Here is a 20,000-nt window from a genome sequence, read left to right on the forward strand (position 1 = left end):
CACCTCATTGGTGACGTGCGGAGGGGAAGGAAGAGGGGTCGGTAGATAAGATTTTGTCCTAGAACAAGCATTGAAAAGAGGTACACTGGAAATCATATTGGACTGAATATTGATGGCAGGGGCTTGTTCCCTTATGAGCATAGCTTCCAACATTTCCAATTCCTTTAATTTGTTGTACTGTGTGACTACCCTGGTATTATTGACAATGGTCTCCCTATCAATTTCAGCCTGATGGTGTTGTTGATGGTGGAGTCGGATTGCCCCTTGTTGTAAACGGAGAGACAACCGCATGCTAAGATGACATGTCGTACATTCATACCCCCTCTCTCTCCTTCCCCCTGACCACCCTACTCCCTTCCGGCGGTCAACGCGCTGACCCCCACCCCCTCTCCCTTATCCAGTATATAATCCCAAGCTCTCTGTACTTTTCTGTCATTGTTTAGTATGTAACCGCGTAAACTGTGTTAGACTTATTTGTAACATTCTGAAAGTGACTCCATGTAGTTGAAACGCCAATTAAAATGGAAGACTATGGCCGGCTTGTATTTGCCCATCCTCCGGAAACGAGGCCAATTATTAAAAAATTGAAAACATTAGAAAGAAAATTAATAACTGTGAGAATGCTGTTGTTTTTAACAAAGTGTGTAACAGTGAAAACCTGCGTCCTAAGTATATTAATGACCCACTTTGGGAGAAGAATAGGCTAAAGTAAAAAGATCCGTATATTTCGATCACTATCTGCGATCCTCTTCAGCAGATGTGTTACAGAGTGGAGAGAAGCATGTATATATACAAAAGTAGTGAGGTTAGCAGGTAGGGATGGAGACTCAGGTCACGTGTCTGACGCTTCGTGAACATTGGTGGATTTTGTCTACTGTTAGTGTAGAAGGTAGAAGTTTATTTACAGCTAAGGAAGTTATGCAATCTGGTGATCATTGGCCATTGGAGATATAATAATTGGGAAAATTATTTATTAAAGAGAATTCTATTATTTTTCTTCTAAAATTACATTTAGATTTATGAATTATATATATATATATATATATATATATATATATATATATATATATATATATATATACACACACAAGCACCCGGTGTGCTTGGCCTACGGCGTAGCTCGCTTCGCTCGCGAAGGAGTCTTCAAAATCTCCTAAAGGAGCTTTCAGTCTCCAAAAGGAGTCGTCAAAGTCTCCCGACGTTTTCGTCAAATTCTCTCTCTCTCTCTCTCTCTCTCTCTCTCTCTCTCTCTCTCTCTCTCGCTTTCTTTCTTTCTTTCTTTCTCTCTCTCTCCTTCTCTTTTTCGTTAGGTCAATCATGAAAGCAAAAAAAAATTCGGAAGGTGGTCATAAAAACGCCAGGAAATTTTCAAAACTGATAAACTTTATTTTTTTTATGTATATAGATTCTCTTGGCAATATTTCGTAAAGATTCTCTTAGCAATATTTCGTAAAGATTCTCTTGATAATATTTCGTAAAGATTCTCTTGTTAACATTTGGCAAAGATTCTCTTGGCAATATTTCGTAAATATTTTCTCATTAATGTTTCGTAAAGATTCTTTTTTCAGAATTCCGTAATTCCGTTTTTATGTATATAGATTCTCTTGGCAATATTTCGTAAAGATTCTCTTGTCGTTATTTCGTAAAGATTCTCTTGGTAATAATTCTAAGCCATCAACATCGGGAGACTCGAGGAGGCCAGCATGCAGAAATTGAAATGTGGTACAGCCAAGGTCTCGAGCCTGTGGTAGCACGTGACAATTGTTAGTGACTTAACGTGCTAGCACAGGTTTGAGTCTTTAGCTATACCACGTTTCAATTTCTGCATGTTGGCCGGGCCAGAGGTAGCGACCCACTAGACCCACGGTACACCTTTGGGAACACCAAACATCCAGACTAGCTCATGGTTTGGGGGTGTTTCACTGTTCACAGTGTTGGTGAACTCATAGTGCTCCCTAAAATCAATATATGAACCAATATAATTATCTGGAGGTGTTGTGTGACAATTTACCTGACGCGTTTGACAAGCGTGGGGCTACGGTATCTGTGCAGGATGGAGCACCGTGTCACACCGCCAGATCTGTAGTCGGGTGGCTTAAGGATGTGATGCAAGCTTCTTTAATGACTGGCCAGGCAATTTCCCTGACCTAAACCCCATTGAAAAACTGTGGACAATAGTGAAGCGAAGTTTGATGGGCAAGGCTATTAGTTCTATTCCACGGCTCGAGTCTGCTGTACGTGAGGCATGGATTAATATATCTCCCCAGACCCTCACATATTTGGGCGAGAATCTTCCTAAACGTCTGAGGGACGTGGTGCAAAGTAAGGGAGGCAGCACCAAGTATTAGAACCTCGGCAAGTGTGCAAATATATTCTTATGGTATGTATTTGTATTTTGGTAAGTGTGTATGGGGCAGCCGGCATAATGCTGTGACGAGTACTGTATATTATATATATATATATATATATATATATATATGTATATATATATATATATGTGTGTGTGTGTGTGTGTGTGTGTGTGTGTGTGTGTGTGTGTGTGTGTGTGTGTGTGTGTGTGTGTGTGTGTGTGTGTGTGTGTGTGTGTGTGTGTGTGTGTGTGTGTGTGTGTGTGTGTGTGTGTGTGTGTGTGTGTGTTAGTGTGTGTGTGTGTGTGTGTGTGCGTGTGTATGTATATGTATATTCATATATGTATATGTATATGTATATGTATATGTATATGTATATGTATATATATATATGTGGTGCCGTCGATTGATTAGGATGTGTTTAACCAAGAGCACCTCCAATGGGAGTGATCAGAGATACCCACATAAGAACGATTTGGGAAATAAAAAAATCAAGGTATACGCTGCCACCACCCAATCGTCTATATGGATATATCTGACCATAAATGGAAACTGCTCCTTGTTATTCACGTCTGACTCCGTCCCCTTTCCTCAGGTCGTTCGGGGTTGGTCCTGGGTAGCGAAAAGGCCTATGCCCAAGTGGGGGTAGTAAAAGAATATAAGCCACCAATAATGTGGGGCCACCAATAATGTGGGGGTAGTAAAAGAAAATAAGCGAAGGTCTGCTATGTGTTAATTATTACACTGAAGCAAAAATATAGTAAGGAAATACAAAAGTATATTGTGGTTTTCTCCAACTAGACAATCTATTGATCCTTACAATATGAAAAATATATGGGTATGCGAGACATTTAATAACAGTTTTTTCTTTCTTATGGGCATCATAAGTAAGGTCACAGGCACGTGGAAAAACGTAGTTATTTACGCTCCAACCTTCCGGTCACTGTATAAGTCTACTTATAATATTGTGTCTACCTTCAAGCACTGTGTCTACCTTCAACCCCGTATTCTTATTAGAGAACGATCACAGACAGAATTGTACTCTAAGTATTACACTCTCATAGCTAATGTATATACGCAAAGTGTTTGTGAAGTACACTCCCTTAAACCCCTTTTTCCATATCTGTTATCGGAATCATTTTTGGCATCAGATTCAAAACTTAATAATAATAATAACTATCTACCTACTATATCTGCATTATATCATTTAACTCACATATTGACATTTGTTTTCATTAATCTTACAGAACGTGTTCATACCTGTTATCGGAATCATTTTTGGCATCAGATTAAAATTTTAGCTGCGCACAAAGAGAACGAGACGGCTATGTGTTCGTATCTATGGGTAAACTACTAACCTCCCTGTTGTATTATTTCGTAAAAACTTCATTTCGCTTCTCAACAGAGCCCCTAGCTGCTACAATCTCTCCCTAAACTATTTCTCTAGTGGAATCCTGAACTGAAAGTTGGGAATTTTTCCTATTACTCTTAAAATTAATGGCCTTAGCTTACGCCTCTGTCCGAACGTTTAGTGACGTCACGGGTGGGCGGAGCTACGGTGCCCGCGCTATGTTCGAGAACATTCTAATGTCGCGTCGAAACTCAGTTTAACCAAAATCAGCTGAAATATATTTGTAGCTATCTCCTATTGTATGTTCTTCTTCAATGATTATAGTAAGGCTCTTTGCCAACACATCTTGATAGGCAGACATAGAATAGAATAAATTCATGGTCTATTAAGGCTCTATTTTCTACTTTGCTTCTTGGTTGAGTAAAACCGTTACGACGTCCATAATACCCAGTCTCTCAAATCAACACTCAAATAAATAAATAGATAAATAAAACGAAATTCCAAAAATAATACCCCTTCAAAATTCCTGTCCTTACATGGCTCTACGCCCCTCTGAAAGAAAAATTCCGCAACATCACGTGAAGGATTCTATTTGGTGTGGTCCAAATCCCTCTGCAAAAGAAAAAAAAATCCATCCTGCATCAGAGAGCGATTATCCTTTTGATAGCTTGACGAGGCACTCTCTCCTCAGCACACTCGTAGGTGTACGAATCTCAGGTGACCCGGGGGTACACCAATTTACTGTGGATGTCTCCGTGGACTTTTCCATCAGTCTTCGTATTGGCTGGATTCCCCAATTGACCTCTTACATACTACTTGACTGGACATGCATAGCCGCTACGACCGAGCTAAGCCACGACTCTCTCTTGTGGATTCGCCCCATGGGTGGCACACTACTTCCCCTTCTGTGGGCTCACCTCTGGGCAATCGGCGATTGTCCACCAGGTCCTGAAGTCCTACACCCCTGTCAAGCGGGCAATTGTGAATTGAGTTGGGTTCATGATCCCAACTCGAGCTAAAGAATTTCCCCATTTTCCAATACTACTCCGAATGAAAGTGCTCGCTAACCATCGTTTGTAGTCCCTCTCCTAGGCTAATATTGACTTCTTTATCCCCCCCTAAGTTGACATTTAGTTCCTTCACCTGGCTGTTGCTGAAATTTCCTTTTACAACATATGAAATATATGCATCCTTAATCCTAGGACATCTCAACCTTACACATGTATAAAAGTATAGGTGGGTTACATTTAAGCTTTATGGTCCAATATATATAGGAACATTGAGGGCATCTTTGCATTAATTTGCACGAGCATTCGTTTTTCTTTGGACATATACTGGCACGATATGATCCCTACATTTCCTATTGCAGTTAACTACTGTCATCTTAGCACCTTAAATCACTAGATATGGGACCAACTGGTCGGGTTGCTCCAGTTGATTTCTTCAGCATTCCTCGATGAGCCGTCTTGGTGCACGACGCATCCTTGGTGGTAGTATTTCCACTTCCGGGTCTGGGTGGAACTCTTTTGCAACAGGCTCCACCAACCACTCTTCGGAACCAAAGTAAGGTTTCACTTGAGCAGCAGCTCTCCTTGTCTCCTTTCCTGTGAAGGGATTTCTTAGTCCATATACACTATGTCCTGCTACCACCTCTACCACTGTATAGGGTCCTTCCCACTTGGGATTCAGCTTGCGGCAGGTACCCGGCATCGTAGTTTCTTTCCGGATCCATACTAAAGCTCCCACTTCCACTTTTTGCTCGCCTCTCCTGCGGTTAGCCACATTCTGGTACTCCGTTGTCATCTTGTGGTGGGTCTCTCGGATGATCCGATGAGCGATCTCTGCTTCATCTTCCGTTCCATCCACACCGGGGAGTCTGTGTCCGGCTAATCTGGGTGGATGTCTTCCGAAGAAGGCGAAGTAGGGAGTATGTCCAGTGGAGGTGTGTGTGGCTCCATTCATCTTCCTCTGACAGGCCTGCAGTAGACCCGGCCATTGGTTCGGGTGGCCCTGGCAGAGCGTTGCCAGGATGCTCTTCAATGTTCGATGCATCCGCTCCACCATTCCATTCGCTTGGGGATGGTATGGGGTAGTGTAGAGCAGGGTGATTTGCTGTTCTCCACACAACTTCTTGTAAGCCGTGTTGGTGAATTCTGCTCCATTATCTGTTATGATGCTCTCTGGGGTGCCGTAATCTGCGAAGAACTGGGTTAGGGAGTGTAGTATGTGTTGGTGGTGTTTTGTTCTCAATGGGAAAAACCTAACGAACCTACTGTAGTGATCGATTATGGTCAAAATATACCTATATCCCTGCGACCCGGATACCATATCCGTTAGGTCTATGCCTATTCTCTCCATTGCCTTTGTAGCAGGGGGAACCTCTTTGTATTGCTGTGACAACCCTTGTGTACCCTTGAACCTCTGACAAGTAATGCATTTCTTTACAAAATTACATACATCTACCTTTAAATTTGGCCAATAGAACAGCTCCTCGGCTTGTTTAATTGTTTTCTTTTGCCCTAAATGACCTGTTAACTCATGTGCATGTTTTATTGCTTCCTGAATCAAATTGTGAGGGATTATGAGTGCGTAGTGAACGCTTCCATCTGATTTCTCTCTAGCATAATATAAGATGTCGTCTATCAATGCAAACTGATCTAGGCTCGTCTTCCTTAAGCGTCTACTTGGTAATGTGCCTCCTTCTAAGTAGTTGGCTAACTCTAACCATGTGGAACTCTCTCTCTGTTTATCCTTGAAAGTGAGTCTATCGTATCCCAGCCAAGTGGCTTCTGGTACTCTCGTGATCATTCTAACTGGCCTTGACAGTTGGTCGGCTACAACGTTTTTCTTTCCCTTTTACATACTGGATCTCATACTGGTATTCTCTCATCTCTAGGATCCACCTATTCATGCGTGGAGACTTGGTCTTTCTTTTGAATACACTGGTTAGGGGCTGGTGATCTGTTATAATGGTGAACTTCGTCCCCCATAAGTGATGGTGAAAGTTTCTGCAAGCTAGCACTATTGCAAGTGCCTCCTTATCTGTAATTGCGTACCGCGTTTCGCATGGGTTTAACTTCTTTGAGAAATATCCTATGGGTTTAATGCCTCCTTCTGGCTGCACTTGGCTCAGTACTGCCCCCACGTGTGTGTTGCTGGCATCAGTAGTTAGTAGGAATGATTGGTCATTCCGTACTTTCGCTAGTATGGGTGCACTGGTTAGCTTCTCCTTCAGGTGCTCAAATGCCTCCTGGCGATTGCTGTTCCATACATATTCAGAATCTGACTTTGTAAGATTAGTGAGTGGTACCGCGATTTTTGCGAAATCTGGTATGTACTTCCTATAAAATCCACACATCCCTAGGAATCTCCTCACTTCCTTTACATTCTTTGGTGCTTTCATCATTAGTATGGCATCCACGTTTTTCGGTAATGGCTTACTACCTTTTGCTGATACTACATGTCCTAGAAATGTAACCTGTTTTAGTCCGAAGAGACATTTGCTTAAATTTAATTTGACTCCATTTTGTTCCAGTACTGAGAATAATTCACCTAGTCGTTTCACTAGTTCTGTGAAGGTGGGTGCCCATAGAATAAGGTCATCCAGATAATTCCTGACCCAACCTTTCCGTAACAGGGGCTTCAATACCTCAGTCATGCGCCTCGAAAATATAGCAGGAGCACAATTCAGTCCGAAAGGCAATCTTCTAAATCTATATAATGATACACCATCACTGAAGGTAGTGAGGTCTCTGCTTTCCTTGTCTAACATGACTTGGAAGTACGCATCCTTCATATCTAATGTTACATAATATTCATGACCACTGGCTTGTTCTACTAATTCATCTAGTCTTGGCAAAGGGTAGACATCTGCTGTCAGTTTTTCATTCACACGCCTATAGTCCTAATCCCACCGCTGCCACCAATAATGTGGTGCCGTCGATTGATTAGGATGTGTTTAACCAAGAGCACCTCCAATGGGAGTGATCAGAGATACCCACATAAGAACGATTTGGGAAATAAAAAAATCAAGGTATACGCTGCCACCACCCAATCGTCTATATGGATATATCTGACCATAAATGGAAACTGCTCCTTGTTATTCACGTCTGACTCCGTCCCCTTTCCTCAGGTCGTTCGGGGTTGGTCCTGGGTAGCGAAAAGGCCTATGCCCAAGTGGGGGTAGTAAAAGAATATAAGCCACCAATAATGTGGGGCCACCAATAATGTGGGGGTAGTAAAAGAAAATAAGCGAAGGTCTGCTATGTGTTAATTATTACACTGAAGCAAAAATATAGTAAGGAAATACAAAAGTATATTGTGGTTTTCTCCAACTAGACAATCTATTGATCCTTACAATATGAAAAATATATGGGTATGCGAGACATTTAATAACAGTTTTTTCTTTCTTATGGGCATCATAAGTAAGGTCACAGGCACGTGGAAAAACGTAGTTATTTACGCTCCAACCTTCCGGTCACTGTATAAGTCTACTTATAATATTGTGTCTACCTTCAAGCACTGTGTCTACCTTCAACCCCGTATTCTTATTAGAGAACGATCACAGACAGAATTGTACTCTAAGTATTACACTCTCATAGCTAATGTATATACGCAAAGTGTTTGTGAAGTACACTCCCTTAAACCCCTTTTTCCATATCTGTTATCGGAATCATTTTTGGCATCAGATTCAAAACTTAATAATAATAATAACTATCTACCTACTATATCTGCATTATATCATTTAACTCACATATTGACATTTGTTTTCATTAATCTTACAGAACGTGTTCATACCTGTTATCGGAATCATTTTTGGCATCAGATTAAAATTTTAGCTGCGCACAAAGAGAACGAGACGGCTATGTGTTCGTATCTATGGGTAAACTACTAACCTCCCTGTTGTATTATTTCGTAAAACTTCATTTCGCTTCTCAACAGAGCCCCTAGCTGCTACAATCTCTCCCTAAACTATTTCTCTAGTGGAATCCTGAACTGAAAGTTGGGAATTTTTCCTATTACTCTTAAAATTAATGGCCTTAGCTTACGCCTCTGTCCGAACGTTTAGTGACGTCACGGGTGGGCGGAGCTACGGTGCCCGCGCTATGTTCGAGAACATTCTAATGTCGCGTCGAAACTCAGTTTAACCAAAATCAGCTGAAATATATTTGTAGCTATCTCCTATTGTATGTTCTTCTTCAATGATTATAGTAAGGCTCTTTGCCAACACATCTTGATAGGCAGACATAGAATAGAATAAATTCATGGTCTATTAAGGCTCTATTTTCTACTTTGCTTCTTGGTTGAGTAAAACCGTTACGACGTCCATAATACCCAGTCTCTCAAATCAACACTCAAATAAATAAATAGATAAATAAAACGAAATTCCAAAAATAATACCCCTTCAAAATTCCTGTCCTTACATGTATATGTATATATACATATATACAAACACACTAATTGATATATTTTTCAAAATATATTAATTGATCACTGGGAACCATTCAGTGTGTATGTATAAACTTTCCCACGCGCACATACTATCCAATGCTCTATCATAGCGGAGGTGGGTTGAACGCGATATTTCGTGTAGGTGTATGTAATTCGAGCATACAAATATAAAAAAGTCGTACTCAACTTATATCTCTCTTGATAACGTATTGGTTTACGTCACTGTAACTTTGTTACGGGTTAGCTGGGTTCGAATCCGTCGAAACTACCATCTCGTAGCATATGAGTGCGTGTACGCGTGTGCACGCTAGTAATCGAAGGGAGACACAGCTACGTTGCATACAGAGATTATATATATATATATATATGTGTGTATATATGTATATATACAATATACATATATGTATGTATGTATATATACATATACATATATGTATGTATATATATATGCATATGTATATATATACATTATATATACATATATATATGATATATATATTATATATATACATATATATACATACTATATATATATATATATATATATATATATATATATACATACATATATATACCAAAGGCTTTCTCCCCCTACATGGGGGGTAGCCAAAAAGAAAAAGGTATAGAAACCACTCCCACCCATTCCATTTTATATATATATATATATATATATATAGAGAGAGAGAGAGAGAGAGAGAGAGAGAGAGAGAGAGAGAGAGAGAGAGAGAGAGAGAGAGAGAGAGAGAGGCAGAAACAACAACAAAATCTGAGTGACAAAGAGACGAAGACTGGGAGACAGAGAAACACAGAAACAGAGAAACAGAGAAACAGAGAAAGAGACAGAGAGACATAAGCAGAGCGCCGGAGACAGAGAGGCAGAGAGATTGACAGACAGAGACAGAGAAAAAGAAACAGTGAGGGAGATCAAGACAGAGAGACATAGACAGAAACAGAGGAGGAAAGATAAGGATGATAGAGTAAGGAATTGTGAAAAAGAGAGAAAATAAGCCAGAGAGGAAAACTATTAGGTACACTAGTTCGTATTTCTTCATAGATTTTGTTTTCAAGCTTTGGCTATCTGTTTTATTTTCCTTATGGGTGGGATGGAAATAATGGATGGAAATAATGAATTCATGCTGAGTGTCCTATGCCAGATGGGATTCACTTCCTCTTTTCCATTAAACGGAACAAAAAATAAACAAAAAAGATTTTGAATTACAGGCAGAACAGCTCATGAGAGACGCAAGATACGCCAAAACTCTCAAGTACAGCCGTGCCTAACAGATCCACACTTAATAGCTCGTAAACTCCCTGATATTAAAATTTATGGTAACGAGGTGATGTGAGGATTATTTTGGAAAATATTGCACGGGGAAGACGAGCTCTGGGCTTTGCAGTGATAAAAGTGGCCGTAAACTTAATGTTAAATCAACTGCATAACTCTTGTGGAAGAAGAAGAAAAAATCTTTGCTCACCGCGAGCTGAAAGATGTGAGGATGCATAATAGTGCTTAGAAGCGTCTCCGAGGAGGTGGAAAGGTTCAGGTGACTTCGCAGTCTCGAGGTGTTGTGTTTGCAGAAACTCTCTCTCGTCTTTGCATTCGTAAGAGTGCATCCACAGACACCAACGACTGGTTTCATGGTGCCGGAACGTGCCAATGAATGGTTTTGTTGTGGCTGTGGTTTTTGTTGCTGTTGGTGGTGGTGGTAGTGATTTTTGTTGTAGTTGGTTTGTTGTATTTGGTTGCTGCTGGGTTTTGGTTGGTCATGATGCTGTTACTCGTGTTTTCTTTTGTTTTTCTTTGTAGGTTGTTTGTTTTTGGTAGTCATGATGTTGTTGTTGTCTCTTGTTGTTTTTGTTGTTGTTGCTTTTCTTTTTCTTTTTTCTCTTTGTTGTTGTTGTTGTTGTTGTTGCTGTTGTTTAGTTTACCTCCCGGCGCAGTGAATGACGAGTCCTGCCCACGCAAGCCCCAAGATCGACTCCCAGGTCTCAACACTCGCTCTTTCCTCCTTTTCTTCAGTTCCCAGGTGGAACTAAATTTCCCATTCTTCTTGATCCTGGAAAATGTCATCCTCTTCAAGTTGTCGTAGATTTTTGCAGATTATATCTCTTCAATGCTTCCTCCACTTATTCCTTTCTTCTTTTCTAGAACTCCAACTCCAACACTTCTTTGCCACAATGTCTTTTCCTCTCCCATTCTCTCCAGGTCGCCCAGAGGTCTCAACTTTGGAGCGTCCACTCTCTTCAGCACAGGAGATATCCTTCCCTTTGCTCTTGTATTTTAATTTCTCTCTCTTTCTTTTTTTTCGTGTTTTTCTCAGTGCTGTTCTCTGGTCGCACTTATGCTGCTTGGATACGGCTTCTGTCTGACGCAGTCATCCTCCAATGTTCTCTTTCCTAAATCAATATGGATGCTAATATCGTCCTGTGCATGTTTTTCTTTACAGTAGTATGGGCAGATGAACATCTCTCATCAGAGGATATCATAGACCAATATTTCTAATATTCTTAGCGATCTTTTCTCTTTTATTGTTTCCTCCTCTCTTCTAGTCACATTTTGTATTTCAATTTCCCCACATTCATTTTCATAAATGCCTTCATGAAATAATCATTACATATCAACGAGGTTTGTTTCACCTTCTTTCTATTATACAAAAAGCATACGTAAACATATATACGTAAGCCATTATTCCATTTCGGTTAATTTCATGTTTTAGTATGAATTTACATAATACTGTATTCACATACGTTATAAACTGGAGTGAGGACTAGTTTTATCCCGGTCTTTATCTACCATTCTTTGCTTTTATGTCCGGTTCTTACTTTACATTTCCTAACTCTTTACAAGGTTTTTCTACGCTATAAGCAGTCTTCCTCTCAGTATAATAATTCCAAGCATTTCCATACATTTTCTCTTTGAGTTGTATAGAAAAAAAAAAAAACGAGACTTGCAAGTACTGTCCCAGCACTCATTCCCGTTAGAACTGGAAAGTCTTTGAGACGGAGACTGTTTGGATCCCCTCTTGTTACCGCTACTCGAAGCAGCCACATTGAACATAAGAACATAAGGATGGAGGAGACTGCAAGAAACCATAAGGCCTACATTAGGTAGTCCCATGTCCCTAAACACCTGCCATCCCTATCCATAAAGTTATATTCTTAACAACCAATTGTTTCAGCGCTGATTACACGGCTACAAAGACGTTATTCGTTAACCACTATGTTGGTAAACCAGTTCTTATGGATGGGGATGACTGGTGGCGATGGATACGGAGCTGCCAAGTGTAGGCCTTATGGTCTCTTGCAGTCTCCTTCATTCTTATGTTCTCATGCTCTTACCTATTTCCTTCTTAAACCTAAGAAGCCTCCAGACTTTGGTCTGGGGACGACCAATTACTTACAAAAATGTCTGGTTCTGTAACAAGACTTCTACATCTACATTCACAAAAGATAATCATTCCAGACCAAATACAATTGTGAGCAACTACACCGCAATCAAATCCTGATGACTCCCAACTATGATGAAGCGTAATACGCAACAATGAGACGATAATTAACGATCAATTAAAAAGGCACTCGTTAAACAAAACCCTTCTCTCAGTACAAATAAAAGAGCTGAACTTATTATGTAACTGATTAGATCCAAGCCGTGCGTAATTAGGCCCTGCCCAATATTAGTCCATAATGTGATGGAACTACATAAATGGAGGTATTATTAGCTGCTTCCTTCAATCTATTTCATTTTCGAATGTAATCAAAATTAAGAGGGCCTGCGAAAAATGACTTGAGGCTAAGGATAAAGATGACACTTATTTTCCAATACCAAGAACAAATTAAAGGGAGGGTGGAGGGGTGTGGAGTGTATTCAGGGATGGAATGGGTGGGAATGATTTTATGCCTTTTTCTTTTTGGCTACCCCCCTTGTAAGGGGGAAAAAGCCTTGGTATATGTATGTATGTAAGAACAAATAACATACCAAATGGTGAAGAAGAGAAGAAAGGTGTTGATGACATACTGACTCCAATCATAAGAAAAAAGAATGAATGTATCTAACTTTGACCTTTGATATTACATACCAGTAAGAGAAACACCAAGATACAAATAATAATGTAAGGATGTACGTGCGCGCGTTCCTAAACACATGTGTTCGCGCGTGTGTGTGGTCATGTATGTGTATGTGTGTGTGTGTGTGTGTGTGTGTGTGTGTGTGTAATAATATAATAATAATAATAAGAATAAGAATAAAAGTTTTATTTCGATTGCAGTAATACACTGACAATAATACATTACAAAAGCTGATTAAAAATATAAAACTTAGAGTATATACACGGTACAAGTTTACATAGAGTTGATTATGTGCACAATGGATGGGATGGCACTGTTTTTGTAGCGGTCAGTCATTGGCGCTTTGATTGGTACGACCCTATTTCTGTGTCTAGTGGCGTGGCGAGTTGGTGGAGCATCGGGAGGGAGGAAGTGACGGTGTCTAGGGTGGGAAAGCAGGCTTTCCCCAAATTTCTTCAGTGCCTCACCGTGCCGCTGTGACACCCTAGATAGAGTAAGGGTGGTAAGAGCGTGGTCGTAACCGCTGTACTCCACGCCCAGGATGATCCTGCACGCTGTGTGTGTGTGTGTGTGTGTGTGTGTGTGTGTGTGTGTGTGTGTGTGTGTGTGTGTGTGTGTGTGTGTGTGTGTGTGTGTGTGTGTGTGTGTGTGTGTGTGTGTTTGTGTGTGTGTGTGTGTGTGTGTGTGTGTGTGTGTGTGTGTGTGTGTGTGTGTGTGTGTGTGTGTGTGTGTGTGTGTGTGTGTGTGTGTTTGTGTGTGTGTGTGTGTGTGTGTGTGTGTTGTGTTTGACCGCGTGTGTGTGTGTGTGTGTGTGTGTGTGTGTGTGTGTGTGTGTGATTCACCATGATCTTGGATCACGTGTTGAACTTGTGATCGACAGCTATTACCCTCCCGGGTGAGAGCTCAGAGCTCATATATGACCGATCTTGTGTGTGTGTGTGTGTGTGTGTGTGTGTGTGTGTGTGTGTGTGTGTGTGTGTGTGTGTGTGTGTGTGTGTGTGTGTGTGTGTGTGTGTGTGTGTGTGTGTGTGTGTGTGTGTGTGTGTGTGTGTGTGTGTGTGTGTGCGCGCGCGAACATGCGTGCCTGTATACTTCTGTGTGTGTATGCGTATATGTACGTACATGCTTGCCAAAGTGGGTGCCTGTGATTGCCTGTTGTATGCGCACGCACATCTGCATGACTGTCCGTACGTGCCTGTGCATGCCATTGTGTGTTTGAGCCTGTGCATATTTGTATAAATGAGTCTATTTCTCGTGCTTGTGTACGCCTGTCCCTACGCGTTCTAATGTGTGCTTATGCGTGCACGTAAATCCTGACTACATTTGTACCTGGCCGTGTATGCTTGCCTATACATATCAACCTATATGTGCTTGCCTGTGTATGCGTGTGTCTACATTTGTCTCCCTGTGTGCCTACAAACGCCTGTCCACATCCAAGACTCAACACGTACACGGACCACACCGTCCGTGATCCGCGCGTCCATGGCTCAAGGTGCACCATTGCCCCCCCCCCCCATTCAACAGAAATAGACTTCTTTGTGCAACCCATCATGATTTCCCCACTTTATGTTATATCTGTCACATGCTGGGCCTCTGACAGTTGGCTGTTAACTGGGTGGTAAAAGTGTCGCTCAGCGACTGGAAATTAGTGCCGCCCAGGCAGTGAGATCGGATGAAAGGGAAACAAAAAAGAAAATTTAATAAGAAAAAAAAATAGCTATACCAAGGCAACTGGAATTCAATACTTTTGTGGTGTTGCTGATGCATGTTAAACCTTTGTAAATTTAACTTAGTAAGTGTAAAACTCTTATTTGCCATAACGCCCAATGGAAACTCCTATATTAGATTAAGGTTACACGGTATGTTACATAATATACAGCTGCTTCGGTTGAAATGTTAAAGAATATTTCAATTAGATATTCTAACGCACATTTGTGGTATATGCAATTAACATAAAATTATGGAAAATATAAAACAAGAAAAATTCCCATCAAATACTTTATGATTCCAGATATAATTTACAGAGTGCTCCTTCCTCTCGTGTTTTTCCACATAACCGTCCCAGGGTTTTTGTCAGAGATAAACCTCATGTTACTGCAACATCATAGATGTGTCTTACTGGCTCATATAACGGCCAATCAGAAGTGGTTATGAAGAGAATGCTGTCATAACGTGAGGTTAGTTACAGAGAATAGCTGGAGGAGATAATTGTGGGTGATTGCCCATAAGTGTTCGCCAAAAACAAAGTCATGTTATTTCGCATGCTGGAAGGCGAGTTGCTTTTTTATGTCCTGGCTTGATAATACACAGGGCATTGCCTACATCCAGAACTGTCTAAAGACAAACAGAAGCACGTACGTGCACACACACACACACACACACACACACACGCACACACACACACAACGCACACAAACACACACACACACACAACACTGATATGAACGTACACACACACACACACACACACACACACACACACACACACACACACACACACTAATAAACCTCACGTTACTTCAAAATTCTCTTTCTCACACACATATACACACACAAAGTCACATAAACATACACACATACACGCATGCAGGCACGCACACGTGAACGCTTGCATGGACAAGCACACATACAAAGCGGCTGGACAGTTTTCATGGGGATGCTTGTTTTTGTTTTGGCTAACATTTCCAGAATCTTTTTTTCGACCGAGGGAGAGTGGCCTTATAAATAAGTTTCATATATATATGTATATATATATATATATATATATATATATATATATATATATATATATATATATATATATATATATATACATATATATATATTTATATATATAAATATATATATATAAATATATATATAAATATATATATACATATATATATATAAATATATATACATATATATATATATATGTATATGTATATATATACATATACATATATATGTATATATATACATATATATACACACAATATATATATATATATACATATATATATACACACAATATATATATATACATATATATATACATATATATATATATATATATATATATTCATCAATCATTCCATTCATTTAACACCAAGTGATTCTATTCACTTGCGGGTCGCTTGCCTCGCTAAGAGGATCAATACTTAATGACAGAGCGTTAAGTCTAGATGTACTTTGTCCATATTATTCTACAATTGTTGATGTAATGGGAATGGAGCCTTTGATGCCAGCGAGAGGAGATTTGATGCTGCATTTCATTATGCTCACTCGTAAGCTAATGTGCGATGGTTTAATTGATTTGCCGATACAAGATTACATAGGAATTGGAGAAACGAGTTCTTCATTAAGGACGTGAGTTTAGATCTCGTCGTCTGGCGGATTACCCAACACCCGAGCTTCATATCCAACACCTCCGACGCAGTGACGCACTTTCTCCTCTTTGTTCTGGCTAACAACAGGCGATTTCGCGATATATATATATGGATAGACTTGAGAATCTTAATGCCCACAAAAACTATGCCGATAAAGATGAAACTCTTTGCAGGTTCACCCATATAAAACAGGTTTTGTATGGAAGATGAGACAAAGACCAGCTCGCACGCACAGTCCCAGGACCCATTGCTAACTGGCACATTACTCTTTATGTACAGTATATGGGGTACCGTCATAATGATGGCGTGAACCATTGCGTACCCTACAGATATATAGGGCTACACCAAATATACTGGATAATGTGGCACCAAAGAAATATCTCACTAGAAATCAATTGGCAGAAAGGTGAGATTACTGTCAACAATCCTTTGTAGCAAATATGAACTGCACGTTCAAAGGAAACAAAACCAGGCGTTCTTGTTGGATCATCGTCTCCTAAAGCTCCAACCGCACTTCCTCGTGTGCTTACAGTGTGCCACCGAATGTGAGCAAGCACTCTCCATGCAGACCTAAGATCTATACTTACAACGTGTACACCAATTTCACAGTGTTCAGACAATGAAAATAAGTACTTCTATGATGATTTAAGTCAGGTAATTGATCAAGAAAAAAGTAAATGCACGTTGGTAATAGGCGATTTTAATGCTAAAGCAGGGAAAAATATGGGAGAAGAGTCGTACATTGGAAAGTTTGGAGTAGGTAAGAGAAACTGACAGAGGCGAGATGTTGATCAGTTTTGCAGACAAATTTAACGTAGGAATAATGAACACTTTCTTATAAAAGCGTTTAGGTTGTAAATGGACCTGGAGAAATCCAAATGGAACAACAAAGAACGAAGTAGACTTCACATAAGATGAGAGCAAAAGCATTAATGTTACGGTCATAAATAAACTCAACATAGATAATGACCATAGAATGGTAGGTTGCACAGCTAAATTCAATTTCAGAGCCGAGAAAAATAATCTAGCCTTAGAAAAATAAAAGAAGTCTTGCAAAAGTTAAGGATAGCAAGAAGGAATTTTAGTTAGAAATTAAAAACAGATTCGAAGGTCTAAGAAATAATGATGACACCGTCGAAGGTTTGAATTTGAATTTAAAGAATACCATTAGGGAATCGGCAGGGGAAAGGAGGAAGTACAAAAAATATTAGAGAAAAAATATTCCAAAGATGCAAATGACCTAATTAAAAGAAGAAGGACTATGCAGATTAAAAGCAAGAGAAACGAAATAGAGTAGAACTAAACAAGCTTATCAACAAAAGACAGAGCTCAAAGAAAAGGAAGGGAAACATAGATGAAATAGACGAAACTATTCGGAAAGGTAAAAGTATTAAAACGCCGAACGCAGACATGTTTGAAAGATGGAAATGGAGAGATCATTAAATACAGAGACAGAATGGTAAAAAGAGCAGAAGATTTTTACCAAGAGCTTTACTCGTCAAGACTGTAGTTAGTAGTGTACCAGAAGTTACAAAGGAAGAAGTCGAGTTTGCTCTAAAAAATATGAAACGAGGAAAAGCACTTGGGGAAGATGGTATATCGATAGATCTTCTGAAAGACGCAGGGAAAGAAGTTCATTGTAAATTAGCTCAGTTGTACACCCAGTGTTTACGTCAAGAAAGCGTTCCTGAATCATGGTGCAATGCTATAGTGATTTTGCTTCATAAAAAAGGAGACCAGAAAGACCTTAGTAACTACCGACCGATTAGCTTGTTATCAAATATATATAAAGTATTCTCCAAGATCCTTACAAATAGACTAAGTCAAGATGGGAACCAACCAAGAGAACAGGCAGGCTTTAGAAGCGGATATTCGAATCTAGACTATTTGCAGGCGATGAATCAACTAATCGAGAAAACGACAGAATACAATATACTTCCTTGTTTAGCTTTTGTAGATTACGAGAGGGCCTTTGACTCGGTAGAACAAATGGCAATACGCAAGCAGGGTGCAAACAAACAGATCGTAAGGATTCTAGAAAAAACTTATCTAAAAGGTATTTCTGTAATTCGACTACATAAAGATAGAGAAAAGATCAATATCGAGAAAGGAGTACGGCAAGGCGATACAATTTCACCCAAATTATTTACAGCTTCTTTGGAAGAGATTTTCAGAAGGTTGAGTTGGGAAGAGAAAGGTTTGAAGATTAATGGCAAATATTCCAACCACATAAGATTTGTGTACGACATTATTCTTGTTTCAAAAAAGGAAAAGACTTACAAAATGTGCTGAGTGATTTGAACAAGGAAAGTCTCAATGTAGGTTTAAGAATGAATATGGGTAAACCTAAAGTAATGTTCAACACGATAGTTCAAAGTAAAGAGATTATAGTCGATGGTGAGTTTTGAAGAAGTACAGTATAATGATTTTGGCCAGATGGTGAAATTCACTAAAGATCATGATGATGAAATAAAAAGGCATATTATATTTGGTTGGGAAACGTTTGGTAATTTTCACCCACCTTTCTCCTCTGTCATCCCCCTTTCTTCATTTTCTCCCCTTACTTTCACTTTGTAAGTAGCCTACTGTCTTTGTTTCATATATTTTAGTCGGTAGACCCTGTTGCATCCAATCTTTCTAGTTTGCCAGGTTTTAGACTGTTAGTTATTATCTTTTGTCCAGGTGAATGAATCTGTATATTTTTCCTTTTCTTTCTTCCATTAATTTCTATACAGCGTGCTTCTCTGAGCTACATTCAAGGAATCCCCAGAGATCACGTATGCAAGGTCCTACATGAGCTTGGCAGTAACGTAGTGATTTCTTTAGTCCACTGATCATTAACTTGATATTTAAGATCCTCCCCAAAGGACGTGATCTTACAATCGTGAACCAGTTGAATTTTCTCCTCCACCCTTTCATCAATCAGATTCGTTGTTACAAGTCTGTATGGCAATATTGTTTACTTAATCTCGAATCTCTACATACCTCATTTAGGTTACAAATACTATAAGTCAGTAATTCATTCGGACCCACGGCTATTGTTTATAACCACAAAGTGGAGAGTGAACTTATGCAGCTCACTCGCCACCTAACCCATAGAAATCTAATACCTGTCTTCTACCCCTCTTTCTATCAGCTTTTCTATCAGCCTCTTACAGTGAGTAAAACAAAATCCTGAGAGGCTCTCTACCTTTTTGTTTGAAACGGAAAGTTTACAATCTATACATCCAGCCAGCAATAATCTACGGGTATGAAACTCGGAAACTGACGAAGGAATGCACAGAGGAGAATGGAGAGATCAGTGGTGGAAATAACGCTGAGAGGCCGAAAGAGAGCAAGTTGGGTGAAAGAGTAGACTGGAGTGAAAGCTATTGTGGAGACGGTAAAAGAGAGGAAGTGGAAATGGGCAGGTAAGTT

Source organism: Oratosquilla oratoria, chromosome 28 (genome assembly GCF_046742065.1).
Source record: "Oratosquilla oratoria isolate Oo_2021 chromosome 28, ASM4674206v1, whole genome shotgun sequence".
Lineage (NCBI taxonomy): Eukaryota > Metazoa > Arthropoda > Malacostraca > Stomatopoda > Squillidae > Oratosquilla > Oratosquilla oratoria.